General features: G+C 34.7%; 1 non-coding gene across 1 annotated transcript; it reads left to right on the top strand.

The window, feature by feature from the left end:
• The first annotated feature begins 11,476 nt into the window (after positions 1–11,476).
• On the top strand, positions 11,477–11,585 carry LOC132310697 (small nucleolar RNA R71). Its single transcript, XR_009482683.1, has one exon. It is a non-coding gene; the product is annotated as a small nucleolar RNA R71 (small nucleolar RNA).
• Positions 11,586–17,311: the final 5,726 nt, after the last annotated feature.

The raw sequence follows: 17,311 nt of genomic DNA on the forward strand, positions 1-17,311 counted from the left end.
TGTATCATAAAAGAGTTTGTGAAGATGCAAGAAATTGCTCTCTATAATAGGAAAGTATTTTCTTACACTCCAAACAGTTGCTCTCTTTCTATCTCTCTAACTTCTATTTATAGAAGTGTATATTTGCTCCAAAACTTCTTTTAAACCTGGGCCTATCTTTGATAGGTATTTTCTTTGGGCTGTAGTGAATGGAAGGCCTTTTTATAATGTTGAAGAGGTTGGGCTTGGAGGTGGTCTAATGGCGCTTTGGGCTTAATGACTCTTTTCATGTTTGGTTCAAAGGCCCAATAATGCTCTAGACTGGGTAGACCGGCCCAAGGGTGGTCCAGTTTACTTTCTGCTTTTTCACCTGCCCCCTAATCTCTCTCTTATTTATGAGAGTGAGATTAATGAGGTGACGTCATGATTGATATGATGGCTCGATGTGATGATGTGGGGAGGCGGATGGCTTGCATGGAGATCTATGCTTTGAAAACTAAAGCTTCATCATTACTATGAAGCTTCGGTCAATGTGACGGTCCTTTTTAAAACCCTTGGTCCACTCCTTCAAACCTCTCTTATGTTTTCTTTACCTATTCTTCAAGCATCCCACTCTTCCATCCACGGCTGACAATGAGGAAATCTTCCCCGACTAGTCTTTCTTAGAGGTTCTTTATCAATAACTCTTGGCAGCAACTTCGTAACTCCATTTTTTATGGTGAGTCTAGATCTCTTGTTGTTTCTTGAAAATTCTTTCATCTATTTCTCTTTTATATTCAGGGATTCCCCTAGCCATTGTCATGTCTAGCGATCTAGACTTCATTCGTGCCCAGTATGAGATCCCCGACGACGTGTTCATTAGACGTTGACCTAGGAATTTGAATGTAAGGACTGGTGAGGGTCCCTTGCACAGGGAGATCCTCTTTTCCACCCTCTATCTAAATATAATTAGATTCCCTCTACATCCTTTCTTTCAGTATGTCCTTAATAAATTAAATCTATCCCCTCTGCAAGTGAACCTTGATTTCTTTAGGATCATGTCGGTCCTTTTGGTGATAAATAATGATAGGAATCAAGAGCTCAACCTTTTAGATCTTCTCCTCTGCTATATGATTTGTAAGATTAAGTAAAATGACATGTACTATTATATTTTCCCTCTTCCCGAATGGTCGATCTGCACTAATAACCCTAACTCTGAGAAGGGTTGGAAGAAAGGCCTCATAGGGGTTAGAAGGCCTGGCAAACTTTTGCCTCCAAATACTTCCCCATTTCGACCACCTTTGGCGAATGTTCAGTCTCACTGTACACTAAGAATAAGAAACATAAGAGTAAGTGTATATTTAAAGTTTGTCGCCCTCATTATTGTTCTTTCCTTTGCCACTCCCTAAAAATCCCACATGACAACTTAAGTTACAACGTTTGCAGGGCTAGGACCCATACTTTAGAGGAGAAGGTGTAGAATAACGTCCCTTCGTCTTCCAAGTTACTTACCTTAGCAACTCCCAATAGCATCTCATTCCTAGGGCTTTGCATAGACGGACTACAGATCCCTTCTTTCAGAAGGAAGAGGGGTACTTCTAGTGCGCCCCTACCCTATCTTTTGAGTCTGACAACCCTCCACCCGCTCAAGAGTTTGCCCGAGAGAGAAAGAGAAAAAAGAGACCCTTATCCAAGAGGGGTGTGAAGTCTGACTTGAATGATGTTCCCTTGTCCCAGAAGGTTAGAACCTTTGGGGCGACCGGGCCCAATGCACAGAGAGAGGTGCCTACTTCAGTTAGCACAACTGAGGGAGCAAAAAGGACTTCATCTAATCCTCCCACGGTGATTCCATGGACTCCAATGTTCACCCATGCGGATGGCTCCATTGTTGCTCCCAATGACACCATGTTCAAGCATGGTCCGACTGACATGGCCTGCGACTCTCACCTGTGGTCTCCACAGGACGTGAAGGTGCACAGGGAAATGTCTCGCAAGGACATGTTCACCCGGTTTCCAGTTTCTTCCATGGAGGTAACTTCGTCTTTATACTTACTTTCTTTTCCCGATCGCTCTAAAACTGTCTTGCCTACATTGGGCATAATAGTTTTCTCTTATTTGTATACAGACATTGTTCAGGATGGTCACCTTCCAGAATGCCCTTGAGATAGCTGACCAGAAGGTGCACACTCTCTTAACGGGTACAAAATTATGTCCCATGACCTGAAGAAAGAAAATGCAAAACAGAATGAGTTAGAACTCAAATTCTCTGCCCTTCAGAAGGAGAGAGATAATCTTTAGGGCGCTCTGGAGACCCAACAGGTTGTTCGGTCTAATCTGGAAAAGAAGTCTTCAGATGAACATACGACCCTTCTTGGAGTTATGAACAGGTCGAATGTGGGATTAAGGCTCTTCATGGCTGTTTCTCCCGTACCGAAGCCCTTCGGTATGCTCAGGGATACAAGGATGGATTCACAGACTGTTCCCCCCTAAGGGGCAGAGGAAGTCTTATGATGATCCGGACGACTGCGACCGTGATCTCCAGATCGAAACCGCTCAACCATTATACCGATCCACTCCTAATCAGTCCGAACTCGTCTTCCAAGAATGTAATGAGATTGCTACTTCTAGGATTATCCCTCTTGTCCCCGCCGTTCAGCCTCTGAACAACGCTCCTTCTACCACACATCCGGGGAATGGAACTCCACCCTGTCGTGCTTCTAACAGCCAGGCTCATACACTTGGACTATACGTTATTTTTATAAACCTACTTAATATAAGGATTGATTCATTAATGGAATGAGAAAGAAAGAGGAGAAAGAAAATATGTTGATGTGGCTATGTAAAAAGGTTATGTATAATACACAATAATTCTACACATTGGTGACATAGAAGTGTATCTTAACCGACTACTGGAGATAAATAAATAAATAAATAATTACACATCATACGTGGCAGTGTATATTTTACACAAAAAAGTATTTTAACAGACTACTGAGAGCATCCCAACTGTTTGGGTACATATATATATATTGTGTAAATCTGATATGTCATAATAGATTTACACTAAAATTTTGGATTATTTATTTTTAGCACCAGTGGTTGTTTTATACCTTTTGTGTAAAAATATATTTCCCAATAATAACAAACTAGTGTCATGCATGGACCCCACATAATTTTTACAAACATATTTAATATAGGATTAATTCATTAATGAAATGAGAGAGATGGAGGAGAAAGAAAATATGTTGTTGTGACTGTGTAAAAATATAATGTAAAAGATATAACAATTTTACACATTGGTGACTCTTAACATATTATTGGCGATATACATATATATATATATATATATATATATATATATATATATATATATAGACACACACGTGAATGTGTATATTTTACAAAAAAGAGTATTTTAACATATTGTTGAAATTCTCTTAGACTGATGTCATATTTATGTAAGAACGTGAAAAGGTTTTTAATATTATCAAAATAATTTTGATTATTACCTATAAAAAGCTACATTCGCATTTCGTACACTTTAAAAGCATTATTATAAATAAATTTTCGAAAGCATTGGGTCTTTAAGGCCTTATATTCGACACCGCATGGACGGCATGGCAAGTAACTTTAGATGATTCACGCCCTCACATCACAGGCACAAATCTTCTGCTGTGCGATTTTCATGTTGTCTCCTATAGTGAGCGATAAGTGGTCTTGGTTTGGCCACGTTTTACTCCACTTAATAAAACTAAGACTGTGTTTGGCAATTACACCACCATTTTTAAGTAATATTTCACCACCATTTATAAGTATTTTTACGAGAGTCTAAAAAGTAACATCACATGAGTCTAAAAAGTAACATCACCATTTGTAAGAGAGTAACATCACCACCTAAAAAGTAAAGATTGTTGACAGTCAAATACCTCATAATCCCCTTCAAAATCCTCTTTAAATTAACATGTGACTATTTTTTTTTGGATTTTCTATTTTTTATGATAAAATTTAACTTAAAACATATATAAATAATATGTTGAATTGAGTTAGATTTATGTGTCACTATTAGTTTTTCAACACTATGTGAATACCTTTTTTTGAATATGAAGGTGGTGGGTCTGACAATTAATATTAAACTTTGCCAATTTTTTTCTTTTGATGGTGAAGATTGATGCGACCTGAGCGTGTGCACAAAATAATGCACAACACTTTGGTTTTGGAAATGGTATCAAGCGGGCATCATAGTTTACATTTATAAACCGCTAGACACTTATACTATGTAGTATGAAGTGAGAAGAGATCGAACCCAAGAAATTGAACACGTGTTGGGATTAAACTTGATTTTAGTGCTAATGAGATTGCACAAGAGAGAGAGAGAGAGAAAAAAAGATTTTGGTGGAGTGATTAAACTAGAATTCAATTGAAAGTATGGAAATACAAACGACAATGCAAGTAAATTAAACTAAGAATTAAACAGATAGGAAGAGAGTCTCAGGGTTAGGATTCACCACTAAGCTCATGTAATTAACCATTTACTTTCAATTGATGGGGAAATCATTAATGTAATTATAGATGTAGCCACATTATCATCACAAATCACAATTGTAAGCATAGATTATCAACATCAAGAATGAGTTGTCTACTTAATGACAATTAAACTAAAGTGTAGAACCCATTCAAGACTATGTCATAACCCACCATACACATTCACAAATGTATCAAATAAGAGCACACATCAATTAAGAGAATAATACTAATTGTAATTAGAAGCATAGATTAACATAATCAAACACAAATTGCCTATTTAACTACAATTAACTAATAACAAGAAAGCTAATTTGTACAACAACCCATCAAGATTAAGCTAATTGCCTACTTAACTACAATTAACTAATAACAAGAAAGCTAATTTATAGAACAACCCATCAAGATTAAGCCTTTATCCATTAAATTAATTGACTGTTGTATCAAATAAGTATCATGCTATGGCCATCACTAAACACAACTACAAGAAGTATTTAATGTAGAATATAATCCTAAGCAATCACACATAGACATGCAAATTACATACAGAATTAATGAAAGAATTAAGTTCTAATCATCTAGTGAAGAATAAAATCCCTAATTAATCATACATAGATATACAATCAATTAGAGATTTCAATGGAAGAATTCATCAATACAAACCCTAATTTAACAAATCAAGCATGTATATATAAAGAAATCACAAGGCCATATAATTTAATTACAACATAATAATTCCCCAAGAAAAGAAATACAAAGGTTAGGATTACATGAACTTAGGGCTCATCCAAGCCCAAAGTGAAGAACTAGCTCATGGAGAAGATGATCATGGTGTCAACAAGCTCCATCTCCATCTTTTGGCTCCTTCTTCTTCTTCCTTCAATTGTAGACAAAGCCTCTGTAAAAATGTTCTTGAAACCCTAGCTTTTGCTTTTTCCCTAGAGAGAACGTGATATCCCGGTACAGAATAAATAAAACTTAATAATTTAAAAATAATAAAACTCTCTCCTAAATAAAATAAAAACTAACTCTCAACTCATGGCTTACTGGGTCTTAAGTAATAATCCTATTAAAGCCCAATAGTTCACAAAATAAGCCCAAACAATAAGAAAATCCTATAATGTTGCCAAGTCCTAAGGGTTCGATCCCCCACCCTGGGGGATTGATCCCCCAGAATTGGAAATTTCCTTTAAGCCCTATTTAGCTCCATTTTGGCCCCGAGCTCATTGGTTTGCTTCTTCATCTTTGGGAACATCATCAAAGGCTTGAGATTGACCACTTTTGAAGAATAAACACACTATACGAGCAATGGGCTGCGACCTCCTTTTTGCCATTTTCTGAGCTTTTCTGAATATCTTTGCTTGACTCCAAAAAGGCTTTAGTAGACCAAAATTAGCTCATTTTAACTTTATTACCCTGAAATACACATAAACCTAAATTAGGACTAAAACATGAAATTAAGATAGATGCAAAGACTGAAATACCCTAGCTTAGGTGCTGAAATGTGCAACATTTAAGCAGTTATCACGCCTCCAAACTTAGATATTGCTAGGCCCTAACGATGAACTATAGCATGAAAATGAAATAAACATATATACAACCATGAACTAATAAAACAAATAAAGATAACACCACTTTCGTAGGGATCACGGTTGCATTTAGCATATGCAACAAACCTTTTAAACCCCTAGGTGACCCCTAGTGGACGAGTGAAGTCTCGTGAGGGTTTCCAGAAATGGTACCCACAAACATCAATAGCTCTTTCCTACTTGAGAAGCAACGACACATATTAAACAAGTGTTGAAAGTAGACTACCTCAAGTATGCAAATTTCTGCCATTTCTAAGCTATTATCAACATTTCAACATCATGTAAGCAAAAATGGTCCTCCACACATCAATCAATTAATCATACAAATTGAATCAATTATATCATCCTTTTTTAGTGAACCGGCATCAAAATGTGTTGCTATCCTAGCAAATCAAAATAATGGCATAACCTTACCCTCAAACTAGTATACAGATATAGTACCAGACATCATAACATTGAATGAACCTTGTTATTGAATCAAACATTCTTTTGTTTTTTTTTTTTAATTGATTTCATTTTTTATTTTTTATTTTTATGTATGACCATGTACAATGTCCAAGTTCCTTAAGCTCTCTAATCACCCCATGTAACAAGCGTTGAGCCAACGACTCCCAAACCAGATGGTCTTAGGGCGTTAAGTGTAAAGACACTCCTAAGGGTGTAATGACTCGAAATGGCTAGGCTACGAACTCAAACTAATCATACATCTTACATTCTTTCCTTGTCTTCTTTTTTAATTAGTTGACATGTTGAAAGAATGCAGTTTTTTTTTTTTTTTTTTTTTTATTACTCACCTTTGGTGAGTGCTTTTATTTCTTTTATTTGCAAGGTCATTTTATCAAGAATGAAAGCTTTCAAAGCATACTAGCTCAATTGGGATAAACCAAGACAATAATCAATTAAGTATGTACCCCACAAATTGAATGCTAGTGTGCACAAGTACAAGTGTAGAATTCTAAAATCAACTCTCAAAGTATTTTCAACCAACAAGATGATGTATACCACAAAAACAAACATGATATCGAAAATTAAAAATTTACCCCTAAATGGCATCCTAGAGCATACAAGAAGTATTAAACTCTAACAACTTGCTTTTCAATGGCAATATGTTTCAAAAATTCGAAATCATTGCCAAACACACCTCAAATCTCAATTATGTATTTAAAGCTCAACTTAAAGTAGAATGTAATACGACTACCTTACCCCCAAACTTAAATTGCACATTATCCTCAATGTGTAATGAGAACAATGGAAGAAATGGAAAGAGTATACCGTGATGGCAAAAGTTAATGACGCCCGGCAATGATCCATGACGAAAGAGATCTCCCCCAAACTTGGATGCAAAAACCTACTGGAAAAGCCACACTAATAACTCACATCAAATATCAAATGGGATAAGTAAAGTATACATTCTAAAACAATATAGAACAAGATGTAAAGAGATATGATATCAAGCCTTTTGTAAAAGATGAAAACATGCATAACTAAGAAGAAGGGAATAACGGGGACACATATTTTTTAAATTTATTTATTTATTTGTTTGTTTTGTTTTGTTTTTAATTGTATTTTAAAAGAAATAAATAAAAAGAATATGTATATACAACCTAAAAAATAATAATAATAATAAATAAATAAATAAATGGACTAAGTTTAACGTCTCTAGTAAGACGGAATGCTATTGAAATTTTTTTTTATTTAAAATAAATCAATTCAATTTTTTTTTTTAAATTATCAATGGAATTGTTTTTAACAACAATTCAACCGGGGATTTTTTTTTTTTTTTTTTTTTTTTTGGCAAAAGAAAACATGAATGCAAATTTTTTTTTTTTTTTTAGAAGAATAAAATTTTTTTTTATGTATTTTTTTATTATTATTTATTTATAATTATTATTATTATTTATTATGTATTTTTCTTTTTTATTTAATTTATTATTAAATTTATTTTTTTATATTTATTATTATTATTTTTTTTTATGTTATTTAATTTTTTTTATATATTTATTTAATTTTTTTCTTTTCTTTTTTTTCCATTTTTTTTTTTTTTTACACATCACAAGCTCGCCGGAGAAGACAACCGGCAGCGCTGGGTAAACCCAGTCGAAGAATCGCCGGCGAGACCCAGCAGCCAAGCCGCGACGCCGAAAGGAAAATCGCCAGGAAAGAACCCAGCCGGCGCTGGAAAGACTCAGCCTCGACGCCGGAGAACGAGCCAGCCGCGTTGGAAAATAAAAGGCGAAGCAAACGGCGCCGGAATTTTTTTCAGACCTACAACCTACCAAATCGGCAACCCAACTTCCCCAATCGCACCCAACCGAGACCCAAAGAGGCGAAGAAAAGGGCGAACCTCAAACCGCAATCGCCGGAGAAGAATCGGAAGCCATGGCACCGGAATTTGATGCCTTCGGCACCGCGGTAAAGAGAAGCGAACAGAGAGGGATGGTCTAAGAACTTGGGAGTTTGGATTTGGGTGAAGAGATGTGAGGGTGGGCAGTGAATGGAGGAGAGAATGGGCAAGGTTAAGGGCGCTCGATCCCTCAATAGGAGGGATCGATTATTTTAGACCAAAAAAATTGCTCCTTCTGTGTAATGAAAAAGTGATGGCACAAGTTAAAAAGGGATCGATCCACATGGGCGGGGGATCGATCCACTAGCCTTTTTTTGTTTGTGTGCTTTCTGCCCAGTATGGGATTGATCAATCTCCTTTATTTTTTATTTTATTTTTTTAAACAAAGCAAAATTAAAAAGAAATATATACATAAAAATAAATTAAATTAAAAATAAAATAAAATACCAACATACATGACCCATTACAAATTTTTTTTTTATTTTGTTATTTTCTAAAAGTAGAATTGTACAATAAATAAAATAAAGTAAAAAAAGAAAATAAAATAAAATTTTATTTAGACAACGGCGCAAGAAATAAAATAAAGAGAAATGAGGGAGAAGTAAAGTCGGGAAACTTTATGAAAAACTAATGTTTAACGTCTCTAGCAAGACGGTGGGGTGACTCACTAGTCGAAAGAATCAAAAACCAGATATGAGACATCCTCATTGATCCGTTTATCTATTTTCCCCAATAGATCTTCTCTCACAACAATGAATACATCTCCTACAAGAATGATTTGGAAAGAAATGATGGAAAATGCAATTTGTTCCCTTTCATCCACGGTTTTGAAAATAAAGTCCATCATGATCGGCCTTGCACTTGGCAAGGTAATGTCTTTCAAAGACTTGGTTGGATTATTAGGAAACTCAATCTCTTCATCCTTTTTGTCAACTTCCACATTGATCACTTTCTCCTCCTTCCCTAAGGTTGCCTCAATGACTTCATGCTCAATATTACAAGGAATGTCCTCATAAATTGGATTGGCCATTGGTGAACTTACGACTTCTTCCTCTTTTTGATAAGAAAGAGTACTTGCAATTGGAGGAAGAGGTTCTTTTGAGTTTTTCCATGGTGAGAAGTTTAAGATGGCCACGGAGTCCATTAGAGAATTAACTTCATATATGGAGCTTTCAATGTCAAATGTGTCCATATTGAAGTGAGAGAGGCATGCCTCAAGATGATCTTCAGAAGGAATGGAGGGAATGGAAGGAAAGACTTCTTCAACAATTTCATCCAAGACATTCAGCATGAAACACTCGCCTTCATCGATGGGATGTTGGCTTGTGTTGAAAACATTAAGCTTAACCATCATATTGCCAAAAGAGATGTCCATAATGCCGGACCTATAATTGATTGTCGTATTAGCGGTGGCAAGGAATGGTCTTCCTAAAATGATGGGAATGTAAATGGTAGGATTGGGAACCGGCTCAGTGTCAAGCACAACAAAATCAACCAGGAAATAAAATTTGTTGACTTTGATGAGGATGTCCTCAACAATTCCCCTTGGTTGTTTTGTAGACCTATCGGCGAGTTGAATAACTACCAAAGTTGGCTTAAGGATTCCCAAACCTAATTGAAGATACACGGAGTAAGGATTTCATTAACACTAGCCCCTAAGCCAATAAGAGCCCTTTTGACCTCATGGTTCCCTATAGTACAAGAGATGGTTGGCGCACCGGGGTCTTTGAACTTAGGTGGGGTGTTAAGCTTAAGGATAGAGCTTACTTGCTCTGTGAGAAGCACTTTCTTTGGGCTTGGTCCCTTGTTCTTCCTCTTTTGAGTACACAAGTCCTTCAAGAACTTGGCATATAGTGGAATTTATCGAATAGCATCGAGAAGAGGAATGTTGATTTTAACTTGTTTAAAAACTTCTATCATATCATTGATTTTTCCTTCTTGCCTCGAAAATGGAGTCAAGTTTAAAGCTTGAGGAAATGGAGCTTTTGGCTCATAAGGCTTCTCTACATGGGAGGAAGATGATGATGATGGAATTTGCTCCTTAATGTGAACATTTGTCCCTAGTGAAGTAGGAATGGAATTGGGAATGGTAAATGGGTTAACTCTTGGTTGCACTGGAACACTAACTTCACTAGGTCTCTCAACTTTGTTATCAATTTTTCTCCCACTCCTTAAGGTGGAAATGGAGTATGCCTTTTGGTTAAGTTTGGGTTGAATAGGCCCTTTGCCTTTCATTGTTTGAACCATTTGCCCAATTTGGGCTTCAAGTTTTGCAATTGATTGAGAATGCGAATGAAACACTTGATTTTCCTTTCGAAGATCACCCAAAGCTTCTAAAACCTTATCCTCAAAAGTGGGATTTCTAGGAGGCTCTTGAGGTGGATAAGAGTAAGATTGATAATTTGAAGAATGAGAATTGGAGAATTGATTCACATTTGAAGGAGGATAAGATGGAGAATGGTATGTTTGAGACTTTGCATTTCGGAGGTGGGGAGGTAAATACTTTTCTTGAGAATTTTTATGAAGAGGAGGAATGATACTTCCTCCTTGATTTCTCCAAGAGAAGTGAGGATCACTCCATTCGGAATTGTAGGAGTTAGAATTTAGATTACTTTCCGGATGAATGAAAACAACATTAACTTATTCTTGATATTCACTCAGAAAAACTTGTCCAAGAGGACAATTGAAAGTATTGTGAGTATAACTAGAGCAAGTCATGCACATCACACTTTGAGAATGGAAAGAGTTGGATGATTGAATTGCCGAGTTTTGGCTCGAAAGAAATTTATCAAACTTTTGAGTAAGATTTTTGACTTCGGCGGCAATTTCCATGGAACTCTCCACTTGAGAAAGACTGGAGGTTTTCTTCCTTCTTTCATTCAAATTTTGGCCAAATCGGGACAATGAAGAACGATGCATTGAATTTTCGCTCATGCGATCAAAAAGATGCCACACATCGTTTTCATTTTTGTCCAAATAGGCTCCTCCACATGAAGCATCAACCATACCTTTTTGGGTATCGGATAAGCTTTCATAGAAGCAGCGAACTAACTGCCACTTTGGAATGTCGTGATGTGGACACTTCCGTAACAAATCATTCAAACGCTCCCATGCTTCATGTAAAGGTTCTCCCTCATTTTGGGAGAATTCACGGATAAAAGTTCTCATAGCATCGGTTCTACTTGGGGGGTAAAATTTTTTTAGGAATTCATATTGTAATTAAGCCCAAGATGTGATTGAATTCGCCCTTAAGTTGTTGAACTAATATTTAGCCTTTTCCCGAAGAGTGAAAGGGAAAAGCTTCATTTTTAAGACTTCTTCCGGAAGGTCCGTGATTTTCACGGTTGAACAAACTTCCAAAAACTCATCCAAATGTTTATGTGGTTCTTCATTGCTCACCCCATAGAAAATGGAGCACATTTGGATGGTTGCGGGCTTGATTTCATAATGGGTTGCCCGAAAGTTTGGCAACCTGATGCATGTTAGTGCATTGTATTCATTTGGAGTGTAGTGATCCCGAAGAGATAATTTAGGATTTGGGGGATAAACTACATGATCTTGAGGATGGATTTGTATTATTGGAGGTTGTTGCATTTGATTGGGTTGTGGAAACACATTAGGATGTGGAATTCTCAAGGGTGGATGCACACCTTGAGGTGGATGCCCATTAAGAGGGTGATACTCATCTAGATTATCCATATGCCCTAGATCTTAGAATTGGTTTTCCATTAAGTGTGGGATAGTCAAAAATGGGAAGAATTCTCCTAGAAACAACAAACCACAACAACAATCAACAACAATTCACCACATCCACATACGATGTTCCCATACTCCCATGTTATATCAATGCACAAAATTAAATTGCCTCCACAAGGGCCGATGCTTTCTATCAAGAAAGTAATAGCCTCATTTTGGGCTTATGCTTGGACAAGAATTTAAACAATGTGATAGCCTCGACAAGGGCTATCTCGCAAGCATGTAGAGAATTGAACAATTATAGTAAAAGAAATTCAAGGAAGCTCACAAAAGTCTGTAGCAACAACATCACAATGGTGCTAAGATCTAATGCTTGCTCCTCTTCTTTTCAAGTATCTAATTGAACAAGAGGGATTTGTAAGAAAATAGTAATTTAAAGAAAACAATCAAATTAGCCCTAATGCCTAATTCAATTCCAACTAAACCATCAATCCCCGGCAACGGCGCCAAAATTATGATGCGACTTGAGCGTGTGCACAAAATAATGCACAACACTTTGGTTTTGGAAATGGTATCAAGCGGGTATCATAGTTTACATTTATAAACCGCTAGACACTTATACTATGTAGTATGAAGTGAGAAGGGATCAAACCCAAGAGATTGAACACGTGTTGGGATTAAACTTGATTTTAGTGCTAATGAGATTGCACAAGAGAGAGAGAGAGAGAAAAAGATTTTGGTGGAGTGATTAAACTAGAATTCAATTGAAAGCATGGAAATAGAAATAACAATGCAAGTAAATTAAACTAAGAATTAAAGAGATAAGAAGAGAGTCTTAGGGTTAGGATTCACCACTAAGCTCATATAATTAACCATTTACTTTCAATTAATGGGGAAATCATTAATGTAATTATAGATGAGCCACATTATCATCACAAATCACAATTGTAAGCATAGATTATCAACATCAAGAATGAGTTGTCTACTTAATGACAATTAAACTAAAGTGTAGAATCCATTCAAGACTACGTCATAACCCACCATACACATTCACAAATGTATCAACTAAGAGCACACATCAATTAAGAGAATAATACTAATTGTAATTAGAAGCATAGATTGACATAATCAAGCACAAATTGCCTACTTAATTACAATTAACTAATAACAAGAAAGCTAATTTGTAGAACAACCCATCAAGATTAAGCGTTTATCCATCAAATTAATTGACAATTATATCAAATAAGTATCATGTTATGGCCATCACTAAACACAACTACAAGAAGTATTTAATGTAGAATATAATCCTAAGCAATCACACATAGACATGCAAATTACATATAAAATTAATGAAAGAATTAAGTTCTAATCATCTAGTGAAGAATAAAATCCCTAATTAATCATACATAGGCATACAATCAATTGGAGATTTCAATGGAAGAATTCATCAATACAAACCCTAATTTAACAAATCAAGCATGTATATATAAAGAAATCACAAGGCCATACAATTTAATTACAACATAATAATTCCCCAAGAAAAGAAATACAAAGGTTAGGGTTACATGAACTTAGGGCTCATCCAAGTCCTAAGTGAAGAACTAGCTCATGGAGAAGATGATCATGGTGTCAACAAGCTCCATCTCCATCTTTTGGCTCCTCCTTCTTCTTCCTTCAATTGTAAATAAAGTCTCTGTAAAAATGTTCTTCAAACCACATCTTTTCCTTTTTCCCTATAGAGAACGTGATATCCCGGTACCGAATAAATAAAACTTAATAATTTTAAAATAATAAAACTCTCTCCTAAATAAAATAAAAACTAACTCTCAACTCATGGTTTACTGGGCCTTAAGTAATAATCCTATTAAAGCCCAATAGTTCACAAAATAAGCCCAAACAATAAGAAAATCCTATAATGTTGCCAAGTCCTGGGGGATCGATCCCCCAGAGTTGAAAATTTCCTTTAAGCCTTATTTAGCTCCATTTTGGCCCCGAGCTCATTGGTTTGCTTCTTCATCTTTGGGAACATCATCAAAGGCCTGAGATTGACCACTTTTGAAGAATAAACACACTATACGAGCAATGGGCTGCGACCTCCTTTTTGTCATTTTTTGAGCTTTTTTGAATATCTTTGCTTGACTCCAAAAAGGCTTTAGTGAACCAAAATTAGCTCATTTTAACTTTATTACCCTGAAATACACATAAACATAAATTAGGACTAAAACATGAAATTAAGATAGATGTAAAGACTGAAATACCCTAACTTAGGTGCTGAAATGAGCAACATTTAAGCAGTTATCAAAGATGGTGAGTGTAGCAATTAATATTAAACTTTGCCAAAAAAATTTCAAAGATATGTTAAATAATTTATACCTAAAGTGCATGTTTTTTTAATATTTGGAAGAAAAAAAAATTTGTGGCTCTTTTCATTATTTTTGAAAATAACAAGTGTTTTGTTTGTTATCTAAAGTTAATCCAAGTGATTTTAATTTTGGTTTAAATTCTTTAAATTAACATGTTAATGTGTTTTTAAAATACTTTAATTTCAAATCATAACATAAATGATATGTTGAATTGAGTTACGCTTATATGTGACATTACTTAGTATGCATTATGTGCATACCTTATTTTGAGGGTGAAGATACTTATAAATATATGGTGGTGAAATATCACTTATAAATGGTGGTGAATTGAGTTACATTTGTATGTGACATTACTTAATCTGCATTATGTGCATGGCTTATTTTGAGGATGAAGATACTTATAAATGGTGGTGTAATTGCCAAACACAGTCTTAGTGGATATTAAGTGGAGTAAAACGTGACCAAACCAAGACCACTTATCGCTCACTGTAGGAGACAACATGAAAATTGCACAGCAGAGGATTTGCGCCCATCATATCACATTAGGTCAAGCAAAATTTAAAAAATTAAGAAGAAGTAAAGAAAATGAAGTGGAGTATTATTGTGGACAGATCAATAGGGAAAATGTGAAAGGGTAAGTACTGTACTGCATTAATTTAACCATTGTACTTATTTATTGGAGGAATAAACCCATCAACAAAAACAAGAGAAAAATAAGCCAACTAAAAAGTAAAAAGAAAGATAAATTGCATCAACCTCACCTAAGGTATCCCATAATCACACAGGATCTCTCCTAGTGATTCAAATATTAATTTATTAACTTGTTTACAATGTGTTACAAAATATCTTAAAAGTATTAGACCTGCAGTCGAAATATCTGATACGTATTAGAAATTAAAAAATATATATTTAAATTATAGTTACATTTAAGAAATATATATCTGATACGCAAATGTCGGATACGCAAAAGTATCAACTACGAGTATATCGCTCTCGTAAAAGTATCCATACTTCCTCGACAGACATAGAAACACTCAATTTACCTTAATACTCTATAAATTGAGAGTTTCTACATCTGTGTATTGAGTAGAGTACCACATATACAATACCCCATAGTATTCTAGACTTTCTCTATAGACAAACAGGTAAAAAGCACACAGCCTCTCTATGGTGTTCATCAGTAAAAGTTTGATAAGGGGCACTGATGACTTTCTAGTAGTTAACATTGGAGATCTACGTAATTATAACACCTTCGTTCAAAGTGGTCCTACTCTTAAACTCCGCACGTAAATTTACGATTTGAGAGCGAGTTTGTACAAAATCTGCGAATTCAATTTTTGCAATTCGCGAATTTGTTTTCCTAATTCGTGATTTCTATACGAATTCAGTGAACACCTATATTACCATATATGCATTTATTACCTACATTATTACTCTATATATAGATTAATTACTTAAACTGCACGTGTGCCCAACTATATATATATATATATATATATATATATATATATATATATAGATATATATATAATACATGTTTAAAAATATACCAAGGCACTCTAGCTTTAAAAATATATATATATATATATATATAATACATGTTTAAAAATATACCAAGACGCTCTCGCTTTAAAAATATTTAGAGTTTAATGCTTTCGCGTTCTCGCTCCCGTTCTCGCACTCGCTCCCGCTCTATGTGACTTAGGGTAGAATATTATACAGCAAATTAACAAGTTAAAATTTTAATCTAATTACTCTTCTTTTTCTTTTTCTTTTTTGTTTCTTTCACTAAATGCTACTCCATAATCTAATGATATTATTTTACCTTAAAGTTGAGTAGCATGTGAAAAAAAAAATAATAATAATAATAATAAATAAATAATAAAAAAGTACTCTTCTTCTTCTATGTGATCTCAACAAAACCGGGAAAAGCTAGGTAGCTTGAACCCATAGCCCCTTGACCCATAACTAAAACCAAGAATCTCTTGGTTGCTTAATGGAAAATTAGAAATTTTCGAAATTCGAAGATTCCGAGATGATATCCTTTCTTTTGCTTAATTAAATCAGTACTTACATTTTCATGTTCATTTTTATCTGTCCACCTCATTTGTTTAATTTTACTTTAATATTTAACTAAAGCATTAATATGTTGTAAGGAGTGTTTATCTAATAAGATTTGTTAAATCTTGGGTCGGTCATAAAATATAGTTTATCATCCAGTAAAGTTAGATAATTTAATCATATATTTTAATTCAAATTACTGTTCGGTGGCAATGAAAAACATGTTTGATTAAAACCATTTTTTAAATCTATAGACCTCGTCAGATTAGCAATTACTTTTATATTTTAATGAGATTACGTGACTTGTTTGATTTTAGTAACATTAATTCAATCCAATGAATTAATCATGTTTATGTAATGATCTTACCTCAACGGAGGGTATTGAAAATGTGACTTTGTTTAATTATTTTAATGGTCATTACGCTAGTCATGTTTCAACTTTCGACTAATAAGCAAGAGTCATGTTGTTCGAGTGATTGAGTTATTCTCGAGAGTTCATGATCGAACTTTGCACGTGCCTTCCTTTCTCCTCTAATATTGTACACTTAGAGCTTATTTTGGCACTCGTTTTTTGTTTTTTTTATTTTTGTTGACAAATTAGTGTAAAAGATAACAGGAAGTTGCAAAAACACACAGTGAAGCAAATGTTTTTAGAGAAGACCCAAATATGTAGTAAAAAATAAATTATTTTCACTTGTTTTTGTTATTGTAGCTGAACAATCATAGTAAGATTTGTTTTTTTTCTTTTTTTCTTTTTTTAAAAAACACCTATATATATG

The sequence above is a fragment of the Cornus florida genome, unplaced genomic scaffold, assembly GCF_030987335.1.
Source record: "Cornus florida cultivar Cherokee Brave unplaced genomic scaffold, ASM3098733v1 CherokeeBrave_3.0.0_Hap2_Chr05, whole genome shotgun sequence".
NCBI lineage: Eukaryota > Viridiplantae > Streptophyta > Magnoliopsida > Cornales > Cornaceae > Cornus > Cornus florida.